The sequence below is a fragment of the Phoenix dactylifera genome, unplaced genomic scaffold, assembly GCF_009389715.1.
Source record: "Phoenix dactylifera cultivar Barhee BC4 unplaced genomic scaffold, palm_55x_up_171113_PBpolish2nd_filt_p 000152F, whole genome shotgun sequence".
In the NCBI taxonomy this organism is placed as follows: Eukaryota; Viridiplantae; Streptophyta; class Magnoliopsida; order Arecales; family Arecaceae; genus Phoenix; species Phoenix dactylifera.
Window position 1 is genome coordinate 59,322 of NW_024067701.1, and position 15,878 is coordinate 75,199.

The following is a 15,878-nucleotide window of genomic DNA, read 5'->3' on the forward strand; positions in this document are numbered from 1 at the left end:
AAAATATGGATGTATTGATTTAAATTACGTTACATTAATATAAATAATCCGAAAGATTTATAGTGCCGGTAGCAATTTGAAAAAATGGCCACCAAGCATATTTTATTTTTGGTATGGGAGGAATGACCATTTTTACTTTTCCATGACCAAGATGCCTTTCATCATGTCATCTCAAAATATATGAAGAAATGAGACCCTGCACGACGTTTCCCATCTCTTTGGCCACCCACCACCACCTGCCATCCCATTGTCATCATTGTCATAGATCGTGGAGTTTGACAATGGTCGTGGAGGGTGGTGGAGATTATTGTCGATGATAGGTGATGTTGAAGAAGTTGATAGTGGTGGGTCATAGTAACAATTATCATCATGGCTAATGGTGGCATAGTGTATCATTGATGGTGAGCAATAGTGGACATCATTAGTAGTAGTAGTAGCTATCGCTAGAGATCATCGATGACGTTGGATGATAGTGGAGATTATTAATGATGAGGGATGATAAGAGATCGTCAATAATTGCTAACCACGATGCATAGTAATAAAGATCCTCAATAATAATGAGCTGTGATGAAGATTAGAATGATGTCAAGCAGTGGTGGATATCAATAATAGTAGTGGACAAATTGGGGAGCGCCAACAAATATGGATGACGTGAGGATCATCAACAATTGGAGGCGGCAATTAGATGGTAAGTGGTGGACGATGGTGGGCAGTGAGAGAGAAAAGAGCTCTTTCTATTACCTCTTAAGCTCTTATTTTCTCCTATATTTTAGTTTATATAGATTATACATATTCATCTCACTTCCTAAAATTTGTGGGAGCGATCGTTATTCAATTGGAAAGACAAGGGTATTTTGTTAAGAAGTTTTTATGGGCTCACCGGTTCAAGGTGAGGATCCGGTGGGCCCAACGGCTGAGCAAAAAGAAAGAGGCGCAGGAATAATACGCCCAACGCCCCCAAGCGGCGGCACACCGTTCGAGGTCAGACGATCAGGACCGTCCACATGACGTATCCTCATCTCCTCGTCGGCCAGAACTAGACGGTGACGAGGTGAGCCCGATCTCATCCACGGTCTTATAACGGCGTTATAACCACTCTCCAATTACACTATTAAATTATATAATATAAAAAATATAATAACAATTATTTTCCATTATATCCCATTATTTTCCGTTAATGGACTGCTGCAACAAGGACCATTAATTTTACTTCTACTTTCTTCTTTAATAAAATAATATTTATTTTAAAAATTTACTTCCCTTCATTTGATCACATGATTACAAGAAATATATTAGTGTATTAAATAAAAAAATTAAAAGTATTTTTTTAGATAAATAATGATTATTATAATTATTAGATTGGCGTAGTTTCGATAGGAGGCTACTGGGTTAATCGATGATGTGATTTGATTAGGTTTGGCTTGACCCAATTATTTAGACCGATGGATCGAGATCCAAAATATGACTTGTTTGGAGAATTGAACTAGATTCGAGTCATAAATTTTGCTAATTTTACCATCCTAATCCAAACCATGCGCTAACCAAGTATAAAATCAGTTTACAAATTTTCTAACTTGATCCGCCTAGTGTGATTGAACTCAATTTAGAATCCCTTTAATTAATATTAAGGTTAAATTCCATTGTTTAGGTCGCATTAGATGTCTAATTCTATACCAATAACTTGTGTTGAAAAAAAAAAGAGACATTCTCTGCTCTGTTCAGAAAATTTTAATAGCATATCATCAAACAGCAAAAATATTCGCAAGCAATTACAATTGTACAGTGCAAAATAAGAAAACATTCTAATTATTTATAAAAAAATTTTAAAAAAAATCTAGGCTGGGCCCGGGCAGGGGTGGCCCGGCACGGCTCACCTGCGCTTCAGCCAGTACAAAGCGTGTTTTTTTTTTTTTTTTTTTTGTGCTAGAGCAGGTAGGTTCGTACCTGATAAGTACAAATTCCGAGAGTAAATGGATTAAACGAGTGCCGTCCTTGCACAGTCCTCTTTTGGATGCGTCCGAAGAGATCGGTGGGTTCGCACCCGGATCCTCCCTTGAGAACGTGCGAGTTATTGCGAATGCATTTGGCCAGTGAGAGCAAACAAATACCATTTGCAATCAATAATATCTTAGAGAAACAAAGTTGAATGCTGAAGCCATTAGTTCCGGCATCAGTTACAATGAAAAAGCTATAAGTAGCAGCGACGTCAGCCATTGGATTGCATAATAGCCGTTTTGAGTGTCCAAACGGGTAGTGGGTGACCCTAAAGTGCTTGGAGTGCTTTGAAATCTGTGCAATATACAATCCAACGGATGAAAAATGATCGATCATTCTGTCATGCGAAAGATGCAACTCGAATCGGATCGATTACATCCACGATTTATTCAGAATAATATGAGACGCTGTTCCTGGCTGCCAGCAGCGGTGCCGTTCAGCTTTGTGCAAGATGAGGATACGACAAGTACGCTCTATGGCACACCTACCGTTTCTCTCTCTCTCTCTCTCTCTCTCTCTTTTTTTGGAGCTGTTCCTTCCTAGACCGAGAGTATCAAAAAACATGAGAGCAACTCTTCTGATTGAGCCGTCGCCTTCATTGCCTCCATTTTGCATATTTTCTTTTGGGTAAATATCATTTTTCGTCTTGAAATCATCCCCAAGGATGAAGAAAGAGATTTTCTGATTGTTTTGCTCGCTTCCATGGTCTCTACCTTCTCCTTTCCTTTGGCCTCCTCGGAGGAAAAAGGTGCACCATATCCCCTATTGTGGTTCAAATTTGGCCCGAGGATAACCACGCTAGAGGAGTCGAGGAAGCTGCCGGCCAGAGCGAAGAAAGAAGAGCCACCTTTCGCGCGCCAGCGTACCTGCACAAAACCTCACCGGTGGTTCCGGTGAGGGCCCTCCGATGCTCAAGTTAGAGTAGATCTTAGTTGATCCAAAAAATTTCTTAGGCGTTACCTGATGGGGCTATTTATAGTCCCCGTAGAGGCGCCCAGGTGGCGGAGGTATGATCCATCCTCATTATGGGAGAAGATAGCTTTTAGCTAGATGGCGCGCAGCTAGAGCTTACTTGAGGCACACGGCGTAGGCCGTTCTTATGAACGGTAAAGCGTTAGTAACTGTGGCAGGGCATGGCTGGGGCAGTAGGGCATGGTCCTTGATTAATACATCGTAGCATAGCCAACAAGCAAAGCATGGTACGGTGAGGCAATTGCAGGACATGACCGCAGTATGTGGACGACGAGATCGGCCTTCTAAGATCGGCTCGACCTTCTGGGGTCGGCCTTCTGAGGTCGTCCTTCTGAGGTCTGTTCGGCCAAAATTAGGTGACTTCATGCCAAAGATAGGACGATCCATTTTGGCTCCCATCATCCCCCATCCATCGCGCCTATGCTGTAAGAAGGTTAGAGATGCTATTAGCTCTAGCTGGGAAAATAATAGATGAAGGGCCAGAGACGCACATATTAGCTGGTTGGGACAGATAGCATATGAAGGGGGACAGATAGTATGCAAGCAAGCATACATGGCAATATAAGGCATCAGTGTTAAAATCATCTGTAAATAGGATCATAATAGAACCAATCATGAAAAGGGAAGCATACCTGGATCCATGAGTAATCTGATGAATGATCAAGCTTCGTTTGTTTCTCCCTCTTAGCCCTACGTTAATGACAACCACGATGGCTGGTTCTGTGTCGATCAATCGGCAGAGGGTGAGACACATAAGCTTTATCCTTCCATCAAGGATAAAAGAGTTTTCACTTCTTTAGGAGTCAGTTACGGTATTCATTCTGTAACTGACCACGTTGTGGTCATGTGGGTCAAAACCCAACATTCTCCCACTTGGCCCATATGACCATGCTTTGGTTAGAATGATATAAACATTAGGCGCGCATCATTCTAATCTACAGTCAGTTGGGTCATCATAATACCATAATTAAACAACTTACTAATGCGAGTCAAGGCGGTTCCACATCAACATAATGACATAGTTCCTTCCAAGTACTACAACACTAGCAAATTATTTAACCACAGTCCATAAATGAGAAGTATCTTTAATGGTCAAACATTATGTCTTTGTCAGAGACAATTCCTGTAATCATACATTCAAAGCCATACATGTACATATATTTGAAGAACAGAAAAATCAGAAACATAATCAATTATATCTAAATATCAAAGAAATAAACATAATACAATCCTCACTTAATATCATGGATTACAACTAAGACCCATTCTTTCAACATGCTCTTTAAAAGTCTTTGGTTGTAAACCTTTTGTCAAAAGGATCGGCAATCATGAGCTCTGTCCTCATATTTTTTATATACACATTTTGTTTCTGAACTTCCTCCTTGACAACAAAATATTTAAGTTCAATGTGCTTGGCACCATTAGAATATTTGTCGTTTTTGGAGAAATGGACGGCTGTAGTATTGTCACAAAAGATTCTCAGCGGCCTGGCAATAGAGTCAAAAATCCCAAGTCCCGAGATGAAGTTACGCAGCCACAAACTATGAACCGTGGCCTCAAAGCATGCCACAAATTCTGCTTCCATGGTGGACGAAGCAGTGCTTATCTGTTTGGCACTTTTCCATGAGATTGCTCCTCCAGCTAATAGGAACAAAAAACCAAACGTTGACTTTCTACTATCCACACATCCAGCAAAGTCTGAATCCGAATAGCCAATCACCTCAAGGCTATCTGACTTTCTATATGTAAGCATGTAATTCTTTGTTCCTTGCAAGTATCTCATCACCTTCTTTGCAGCTTTCCAGTGATCCATCCCTGGATTACTTTGGTATCTTCCTAGCATTCCAACTATAAAACTGATGTCCGGTCTGGTACAGGTCTGAGCGTACATCAAGCTACCAACTGCAGAAGCATAAGGTATATTTTTTCATCTGCTTATGTTCCAATTCATTCTGTGGGCATTGCATGAGACTAAATTTATCCCCTTTCTGAATTGGAACAACACTGGTTGAACAGTTCTCCATACCAAATCTCTCTAGAATTCTGTCTATATATGCCTTTTGAGACAACCCTAACAATCCACGTGATCGATCACGAAATATTTCAATGCCTATCACGTAGGTTGCTTCATTCATATCTTTCATTTCAAAGTTCCTTGAGAGAAAAACCTTAGTTTCATACAATAAGCCAAGATCACTACTGGCAAGCAATATATCATCAACATATAGGACTACAAAGATAAACTTACTCCCACTGACCTTCAGGTATATACACCGATCAATAGTGTTTTCCTTAAAACCGAAGGAAGTGATGGTATCATTGAACTTGCGATACCATTGTCGGAAAGCTTGTTTAAGACCATATATTGACTTCTTTAATTTGCAAACCATGTGTTCTTTTCCCTTTAATGGAAAACCTTCGGGCTGGTCCATATAGACTTCTTCATCTAAACCTTTGGTGCAACTCTAAATCATAATGTACAACCAAAGCCATAATGATTCTAAATGAGTCCTTTTTAGATACAGGAGAAAAGGTCTCTTTATAATCAATGCCTCCTTTCTGAGTGAAACCTTTGGCCACCAGTCTGGCTTTATGTCGTTCAACATTACCCTTTGAGTCGAGCTTGGTCTTAAAGACCCACTTACACCCAACTGTCTTACAACCTTCGGGCAAATCAACGACATCCCAGACTTCATTCTGATCCATTGATTTCAACTCATTTTTCATGGCATCAATCCATTTAATAGAATCAATACTTTCTATGGCTTGTTTAAAAGAAACCGGATCTTTTCTTGTCCCTATATCAAAATCAAATTCTTGTAGATAAACCATATAATCATTTGGAATGGCAGATCTTCTTTCTCTTTGAGATCTCCGTAATGTCATCCCTTGTGGTTCTTCTACAACTTGTTCAGTGGTGATAACTTCATTATGGAGTGTTTGATCATTAATTTGTTGTTCATTGTTATTAAACTGTGTGACAACTGTAGGAACAACAATTTTCTTAGAAGTCATGGGTAAAGGGACTTGCACCCTAACTTCTTGAATTTTCACATTTTGTGGTTTATTACTCCCACTGGTTTCACTATTCTCAATGAATTTGACATTATCTGTCTATATAATTCTTGTACTATGGTTAGGACAGTAAATCCTATACTCTTTGGATTTTTCGGGATAACCTATGAAGTATCCACTAATTGTTCTAAAATTCAATTTCTTTTCATGTGGATTATAAATTCTGGCCTCCGCTGGACAACTCCAAACATGCAGGTGTCTTAAACTCGGTTTCCTTCCTGTCCATAACTCAAAAGGAGTTTTTGGAACTGCCTTACTAGGAACCCGGTTTAATATGTATACAGCGGTCTTAAGGGCTTCTATCCACAACGATATAGGTAACGGAAAATTAGTTAACATACTCCTAACCATATCCATAAGTGTACGATTACACCTTTCAGCTACTCCATTCTGCTGTGGCATTCCCAGCATAGTGTATTGAGCACGTATGCCATGCTTTTCTAAGAGTTTAGCAAATGGGCCAGGGTGTTGTCCTGTTTCATCATACCTACCATAATATTCACCACCTCTATCAGACCTGACAATTTTCACCTTTCTATCTAATTGTCTTTCAACCTCAGTAATGTATACCTCTAGGACATCCATTGCCTGAGATTTTTCATGCAACAAATAGACATAACCATAACGTGAAAAATCATCAATAAAGATGATAAAATACTTCTCTCCACCAAATGATGGGGAGTCAAAAGACCCACAAATGTCTGTATGGATAATTTCAAGAAGTTCTTCACTTCTTGTGGCAACTTTCTTTGTGTGTTTGGTTTGCTTTCCCTTAATGCAGTCTAGACACATACCGAGATCAGTAAAGTCGAAGTTTGACAAAATCCCATCCTTTACTAATCTCTCAAATCTTTCATTGGATATATGACCCAATCTTTTATGCCACAAGTTGGAAGATCTTTCATTTATCGGGTTTCGTTTAATTCCAATATTATGATGCAAGGTCATAAGAGTTTCAGCAAAATGATTATCAAGATTTACTTTATATAAGCCATCACACAAAACACCAGAACCAAGGAAGACATTGTCTTTGAAAAGACGCAAACTACCATTCCTAATTTTAAAGAAATATCCTTCAACATCAAGTTTAGAAACAGAAATTAAATTTCTAGAAATAGAAGGAACATAAAGAGTCTGAAGCAAATCTAAATGACAACCAGTATTTAAAAACAAACGATAGGTTCCAACAACTGTTACAGGAACTCTAACCCCATTCCCCAAAATGATAAAACTCTCATTTGGATCTTGCATCTGGGTTGTAAGGAATCCCTGCATCGTATTTGAAACATGAACATTAGAACCTGAGTCAAACCACCAAGTATTAGAAGGAACTTCAGTAAGGTTTGATTCAAAACATACATAAGCCAAAGGCTCACCTTTCTTTTCAAGCCATGCCTTGCGTTTATGGCAGTCCTTCTGATAGTGTCCCAATTTCTTGCAAAAATGGCATCTATCTTTGTTTTGTTTCTTCTTATGAACCTCGGTATCATGATGAGGCTCTTTACCCTTGGATGGTCCACTCTTCATGCCCTTTCTTGGCTTCTTCCATTTCTCTTGGCTCCATGACTTACAAGATTGACAGAATGATATCCTTGTTGCTTAAGTCTTGTCTCCTCTTGAACAAGCATACTGGTCAATTCATTCACATTCCACTTATCCTTAATAGTGTTATAGTGAATTTGAAATGATCCAAATTGAGGAGGCAAGGAGTTCAAAATAAATTGAACTAAAAAGGATTCATTCACATCCATCCCAAGAGCCTTCAGCTTAGCAGCTATATTTGTCATTTCAAGGATATGCTCATGCATCCCACAAGTACCATCAAATTTCATGGTGGTAAGTTTAGCCATTAATGTCCCAGCCAGAGACTTATCATCAGATCGGAAATGTTCTTCCACAGTTTTCAATAATGCTTGAGCACGGTCACATTCAGGAAGCGTTGACTTGATATTGTTCGCTATACTCATCCGCATAAACATAATGCTCAATCTGTTCGATCTTTCCCAAGTCTTATAAAAAGACCTTTCTTCCGAGCTGCTCAAATCAGTAATGTCAGCCGGTTTCTCAGATCGGAGTGCTAAATCAAGATCCAGAATACCTAGGTGAAACTGGACTTGTTCATTCCACTCCGAGAAATTAGTTCCATTAAAGATCGTAATAGATGAAGCTTGCGAATGAAGGAAAACAGGAATAGATACTGCAATAAGAAAATTAACAATAAGAAAATGCTTACAACATTAACACTTTGAGTTAGCAATAATGATGAATAACATAAACAATATTACCATAATACACCTTTGGGTAGTAATTATGAAACACTAAATTACTATTATGGTGATTCCCAATTCACCTAGGAATAATTAATGATATAGGTCCAAAATTCAAATAGGGCTGTTGCCTTTGAGCATCCAATACCTATTAAATCAAGGATACTCATTAATTATCCTAACTCAGCAAATCAATCATTTGAAAGTGGTGCACCTTTGGGCCAATCCATAATATCTCATGATTGAAAAACTGTAAGTCATAATTTGCAAAGTCATTATCTTAATACCTAGGATTAGAGTATTTGATGACTTGATGTCTATTAAACATTCTAGTTGGGTTACTTTGGCAACTACCAAACTATTTCATAATATAGACATCAAATTAAAATAATGACATCGCACATAATTGACAATTCATAATATGACAAATTAAAATAAAACATGTATTTAATATTTTACTAATCTACACAATCAGTACATATGTCATATCATGCTATCAAGTATACTAAAATGTAAAATAAATGACAAAAAATTTTATCACATTACCCTACAAGGACCTTTGCATAAATAATATGTTTTACAGAGACTAAATTAACATATTTTGAGGACCTCTGCATAAATGATATGCTTTACAGGGACTACATCAAAATATTTCGTTTCTTATAGCCCTGGAAGGATGTCAGCATAAATAAAATATTTTACAGGGGCTTAACAGAAACAATTACATCTTTTTAACATCCCGGAAGGGCTGTATGCATAAATAAAATGTTTCATAGGGGCTTAACTGAAAATTCCTCTTTTATTGGCCAAACGGATTTGGATTTCGGATCAAAACCCAAAAACCCAAACCCGTTATGCCTGTTATGCCCGTTATGCCCTTTTAAATGCAGACGGGTTACCAATTCCGGGTTCGGGTCGAAACCCAAACCCGACACCCGTTATTGCATAAAATAATGTTTTTTTTAAAAGAACTGAAGACGGGTCCCGACCCGTCTTCCTCCTCTTTTAGTGGCGGGCTAGGGTTCCGTCGAACCCAGCCCGCCTGACTCCGGTCGCTGGGGGACGAGCGCACCGCCTGCCTCCGGTGGACTCGCCGCCCGATGGCGAGCCCACCATCGGTCGCACGCCAGCAGGGGCACGCCGACGGGTTGCGGTTCCGCCGAACCCAACTCGTCGGCCCTTAGGAGCGGCGAGGAGCGGCGATCGGCATTCATGCCGCCTGCCGCCGGATGCAACGCCGCCCGACGGCGACTACCCGAGCGATCGAGTCGCCCGCAGGAATCCGCCGCCCGACAGTGATCATCCGGTAAGTTTGTCATCCCTTTTTTTTTAAAGGTGTGTAATGGAGGCCATGGCCGGCGGTTGCGCCGGATCCTTTGATGGCTCTCGGCGCCATATGCCGGCCCGATCCGGCATTGGGATGGGATGGAAGCCATGGCCGAGAGTCGACGCTGGATCTCGTGTCGGCTCTCGGTGCCATGGCCGGCTAGATCCAACATTGGGATGATCCGTCCCTGCGGCCGTGGAGGACTGTCCATGGGACTGTCAAAATAGGCCTTTTACCATGATCTGGTTCTACCCTTTACTGTGATCTGGTTCTAGGATGAACCAGGCTCTGATACCATATGTTAAAACCATCTATAAATAGGATCATAATAGAACCAATCATGAAAAGGGAAGCATACCTGGATCCATGAGTAATCTGATGAATGATCAAGCTTCGTTTGTTTCTCCCTCTTGGCCCTACGTTAATGACACCCACGATGGCTGGTTCTGTGTCGATCAATCGGCAGAGGGTGAGACCCATAAGCTTTATCCTTCCATCAAGGATAAGGGAGTTTTCACTTTTTTAGGAGTCAGTTACGGTATTCATTCTGTAACTGACCACGTTGTGGTCATATGGGTCAAAACCCAACAATCAGAGCACTGAGTACATATGAATAACGTTACAAAAATAAAGACCAAAGAGAGAGCAGACATGGCAATAAATCTTGTTGGAGGGTCCTTGTATTTTTCAGCAATGTAATCGCCGGTCTCTCTGTATACTCTGCTCTGATGAAAAGTCACCAGCTATTAAGCTCCGTTTGAGGGAGCTTTTGAAGGGCCAAAAATTATTTTATGGCCCTCTAAAAGCACTTTTAGATGAAATAGAGGTGTTTAGTAAAAATTTCGGAAAGCTATTTTAGCTTTTCCATAAAACTAAAAATAACTTTTTGGAAGAAACTCCATTTTGGAGCTTTTCGGAAAAGCACGTTTAGGCCTGGTCGGAAAGCTATTTTTTTGACCAAAATATCTGTGATAAAATATAACAATTACACAAAATATCCCTTTATAATCCTGAAAATCTAATAGAAAATTTGTTACAGAGATAAATAGTCATCAGAAGAGTAAAAAATTAATTTATACTTATAATTATAATATTTTATACCTTTATTATTGTGTTATACTATAAATATAATATTATATTACATTATATCATAATACAGTAATATGTTATGTTAAACAATTTAATATTATGTTATATTATAAAAAATTAATTTACGCTAATAATTATAATATTTTATATCTTTGTTATTGTATTATACTATAGATATAATATTATATTGCATTATATCATAATATATTGATATGCTATGTTAAATAATTTAATATTATATTAAATTATTATGCTATAGTATACAATATTATATTAATATATTATAATAATATTATATTATATTACAGTAATATTATACTGTATTATATATTTATATATTAATACATATTATATTTTATTATGCTCTATTGTATAATACTATGCAATGTCCTTTATGTTCATTTTGTTATACCAAATATACTTTTTTAGTTTATTTATCAAACACATATTAAAATACCACGGCACTTTAGAAATGTAGTTACCAAACAGTAAATAGCTTTCTATAAAAACTCTACTTAAGAAAGCTCTGCTTTCAAAAGTTCTACACCCCAAATGGGGTCTAAATTGTCAGTCCAGGGGGCAAGTATTGCTTTAATTTCTGGTCCCCATCCTTCACCGTACCATACAGAAATTCCAACACTGCGCCTCGACCCGCCCTTCCCCACCCACCCCACGCATGCTAAAAAAAAAAGTTTTTTTTATGAATACCTTCTAAAAATTTAAATTTACGTGAATATCCTCTTAAAATTTATATTTATTTCTATATCCTTATAGAATACTGTTTTTACACAAATGCCTCTAATATAATAGTTTTTTTAACACCATTAATAAAAATCATATTTATTTTAATTAAAAAATAAGTCATCTGATCACTGAATATATATTGTGCCGCTAAAATCCGATCTGATGATTTGGCGATGAAGAGAATGTTAATCAATCTGCTATGATAGAAGATCAACACATATTTAATTAAGGCGTCGAACACTAGTCTCCTTCGCAGGGTGGCTTGCAAAAAGTCCACTTGTTGGAGAGTTTCCGGCAGGGATCCTCCGATGCCTAAGTTAGAATAACGAGACAATAGCATGGAAGGGAGAGATCTCAGCAGAGAGTAGTCTTTGTGAGTGATAGTAAGTGCTTATTTTGCACGAACCTCAAGTTTCTCGGGTTGCCTTCTTTATATAGAGGAGCCAACCTTGTCGTTACCTGGGCCGATATGACATACAATGATCTCAGACAGCGGCGTTGGTACGGCCATACGCATGGGCAGAGTGCGACGTAGGTCTAACGTGGGATGTGGGGCTGCCATGACTGCGAACTACCAGGACTGCTGGTTCTTAGGGTTATCAGCCCTGCTTGACACGTGCTGATGGTTCTTTTCGGCTGGCGACTTCTTGGTTGGAGCTAAAGTCATTTACTACTGTTCATGTCCGAGGTTAGGGGAGTTGGTCTGAACTAAAATCAAGGTGTCCCATATTTTCTCCATCAATGGTCATATACTTATGATGCTGGCATAAAAAATTAGCATAATATAATAATATTGATTTGTTGTAAATTATGCTAGTGGGCTAACTAAGTGAAACGGTGCTTAGAGGACCATTAGTTGTTGTGAGATGAGGACAGGGCTCGGGAAATCTCTCGCTCGCTGTCTCTCTCTCTCTCCTCCTCTCCAAGCCACGGGGCAAACAAGTTAAAACTGGCGGAACATTACCTAACGGGGGGGCTCGGGACTCGACAATGCACATGGGCTGGGGGGAGGTGGGGAGCGCCCGAGCTTCAGCCAGTACAAAGCGTCACATCACCATGGTGAATTTGCCCGCCAACAATGGACGGATTTACCGATTGCCGTCCTGCACACTCTCCATCTGTGTGCATCCGAGGAGATCGGTGGGGTCGCGCCCGGACCCTTCCGAGAGAACGTGCCAATTATTCCGAATGCGATTAGCCAGTAATAGCGAACAATTAATAACCATATTATTTTCATGCAATAATATCTTACAGAAACAAGGTTAAATACTGCATGCATCATTAGTTCCAGCATCAGTTACAACAGAAAAAACTATTAAGTAGTTAGGTACACGGTTTAATAAATTCCACTTGCAAGCTTAATTTACATTAAGGGGGAGAATTCACACAAGTAACTACCACCACACTTATTACATCAAAAGAAGATGAAAAGTACTTCATCTCCCCCGATGGAGGGAGGATCCCTGAAATCCAGGGGAGAGACACACTACAAAAAAAAGGATATGTCCCGGCGCTTTATTTGGTCTTTACCGACGCTTTTAAGCGTCGGTAGATTTCCTGCCAACGCCCCTCAAAACGTAGGTAAGACGTCGGGCAGGTGGGCGTGGGCTCAGTTTACACCGACGCTTGAAGAAAGCGTCGGCCATGTATGCTAACGCTTTTAAGCGTCGTTCATCTTCGAGGTAACCGACGCTTAAAAGCGTCGGGTAACTTGCACCGACACTTCAAACGGTGGGTTTCTGTTGGACTAGGCCGACGCTTAGAAGCATCGGCTTATGGGTTCTTGCCCGACGCTACAAACACTACAGGAAAATGGGCCTTTCCCGACGCATTTTTACCGACGCTAGGAGGAAGCGTCGGGAAAAATTTCACCGCTCATATATTTGCTGACGCTTTCATTTAGCGTCGGAAATTCTTAGCATGCTGTATAGATCCCAACTAATAAGGAACCAAGCACCAGCCAGTCCCAGCTTGGTCATATCGAGACGGCCGGGTGGGGGCGAGGCAACGAGCTCTCTCTCTCTCTCTCTCTCGCTCTCTCGCTGGCTCGCCGTTCTCTGGCTTTTAAAGAAGAGAAGGCGGACGGTAAAAAAAGCTCTCGCTGGCTCTATTTCGTACCCTTGAAAGCTCGGGCTTCTTTTATCGTTGTCGCTTCATTAGAAGGATTTTGTCTTCCTCTTCCCCTCGAGCGAGCGGGTGATCTCGGAAAGGTATGGATCTTTACCCCCATTCCTTTGGTCTTCTTGGAATTAAATCGGCGTAATCTTGCGTTTCTTCTCGGATTTTCGAACCAAATAAGGGTTCTTTTCTGGTTGTTATGCTGATTTTGGATTTCCTATTTTCTTGATCAGTTTTAAGGGTTTTCTTTCTCTTTGCCGATGGAAATAGGTGGCTTTCGGCTCGGATTATGTAATGTGGAAGTATCTGGTGTTGATTTCAGTCGGATCTTTAAACCTAGGTTTTTCTGTACGGATCTTCCTCGTTTTCTGGGGTTTTGTTGGTCTGATTTCGTTGCACTCTGTTTTCTTGTTTTCCTATAAACTTTTTGTTCGATTTTCTGGTATGTATATACTTCAAATGATCTGAGGAACGCAGAACGTTGATCTGCATCTGTTGATATAATTATGATGTTGGTTTTCTTTTTCCTTGATTTCTAGTCTTTGGGGTTGCTACAGGGGGCTGGCTGAGAGAGTGGTCCTAACTTTGTACATGTTTGTCGGATCAAAATGATGGCAAATTTTGTTACAAGATCCTTGGCGTAAGTAATCCTGTCTTGAATTAGTTTTAGTTTTCTGGCTGTAACATTACATCCGGACAGTAGATCTTCGTTTTATCTGTTATGTTTCTTGTCTTCAGAAATCCTTTTCAAGAAAGTGAATTTAGATGAGAACTCAGAGCGTTTCTGTCTATAGGTTGGTTCTTGGCTATGCTTATCCGGCATATGAATGCTTCAAAACTGTGGAGTTGAACAAGCCGGAGATTGAGCAGCTGAGATTCTGGTGTCAGTATTGGTACGTTCTTGCTGCTTGTCGGATAAAGGATTTCATTTTTCAATTCTATCTTGCTTCTAGTAGTTACTTGTGACTAAAAAGAGAGTTTTGAATTCTATTCATTTTTCTAGGATCTTAGTTGCTGCGCTGACCATCTTTGAGAGGGTTGGAGAATATTTTATTTCATGGTAATGTAGATCAGTGGTTTGGAAAGTTGGGATCTATACAGCATGCTTTCTTTACATTTATTCTCCTCTTCCTGCTACAACTTAGGGTCGGAAATTAATTTCCAGAAAGTGAGCATTTTAGTTTCACTGATAAGCAAGAAAGAGGGCATAGATTTATCTTAGCTGGGTCGAAATGCCTATACTCTGATACTGTTATTTCATAGATTTTGAGGAACAAGGTAACCTGAAATATAAATTATCTTCAGATTAACATTATCGATGGTGTTAAATTTCAGGAATTCTTTATTTGGTTAATGTTTGGTTGAAAAGTTCAATTTTATTGCGCATTTGATGAGGAACTGAGATTGATGTTTGGAATTTTGATTGGCATCCTGCAGACTTATCTGGGAATTCAGATTTTTCGGTTCTACTTCAAATGCACCAGATGCTCGGCTGAAATTGCATTCAAAACAGATCCTCAGAATTCGGACTATGTTGTTGAATCGGGAGCATCCCGAAATTTTGAGCCTTGGCGGGAAGAGGATGAAGTGAGTGATTTACATAATGCTCCGTAGCATGTTATATTGCTGGGTTTGACTAGTACATGTTCTGGGGTATTCTTGATATTTGATATTTTCGCAATAGAATTGTGGTTTCAATTCCAATATCTTATGTTGTGCTTTCACCAGGCAGTAGAAAAAGAGAAGAAGAAGAGAGCTGCTGAAGAGATGGGGGATGCGATGAAGTCACTGGAAAACAGAGCAGTGGATTCAAAGAGAGATATGGACATACTTGCAGCACTAGAAGAAATGAGGTCTATGAAGGTATAAAACCTTTATTAGGTATGTTAGAAGAGTGAGAAGGGTTTTCCCCCAAAAAAAGTGTAGATCAAGTGGGAAAGGGAAATAGTTTTCTTCAATCATTTTCCATATTGAGGGTTTAAATATATTCAGCGATTTCTCCCTCCTCAGGTAAATAACTATATGTATTTGATGACTATACATAATTGTTATTTTGCATGAGTTAATGATTTTCATATTCCTAACTTCTAAAGTTTCTTTTTTTTTTTTTTAGGTTCCTGATACTTCAACAGCTCGCAGAGATGATGATGGGGCTGAATGCGGTCCCTGATATTTTTTAGACTGTTATTTAATGAGTTTTATATGTATCTTTCTTATATTTTTCAAAATACATTGTAATTCTAAACTTATGTAAATTTAATCTTATATGACAATATGAATGTTTCGAATGA

At 39.3% G+C, this 15,878-nt stretch overlaps 1 long non-coding RNA gene across 6 annotated transcripts; it reads left to right on the plus strand.

The window, feature by feature from the left end:
* The first annotated feature begins 13,431 nt into the window (after positions 1–13,431).
* On the plus strand, positions 13,432–15,878 carry LOC120104962. Of its 6 annotated transcripts, none has more exons than XR_005507359.1 (7): positions 13,432–13,679; positions 14,127–14,227; positions 14,382–14,480; positions 14,591–14,647; positions 15,025–15,174; positions 15,316–15,450; positions 15,701–15,878. It is a non-coding gene; the product is annotated as an uncharacterized LOC120104962 (long non-coding RNA). The 6 variants fall into 6 exon arrangements; XR_005507362.1 differs by having other exon boundaries at positions 13,433–13,679; positions 14,145–14,227; XR_005507358.1 differs by lacking the exon at positions 14,591–14,647 and having other exon boundaries at positions 15,316–15,597.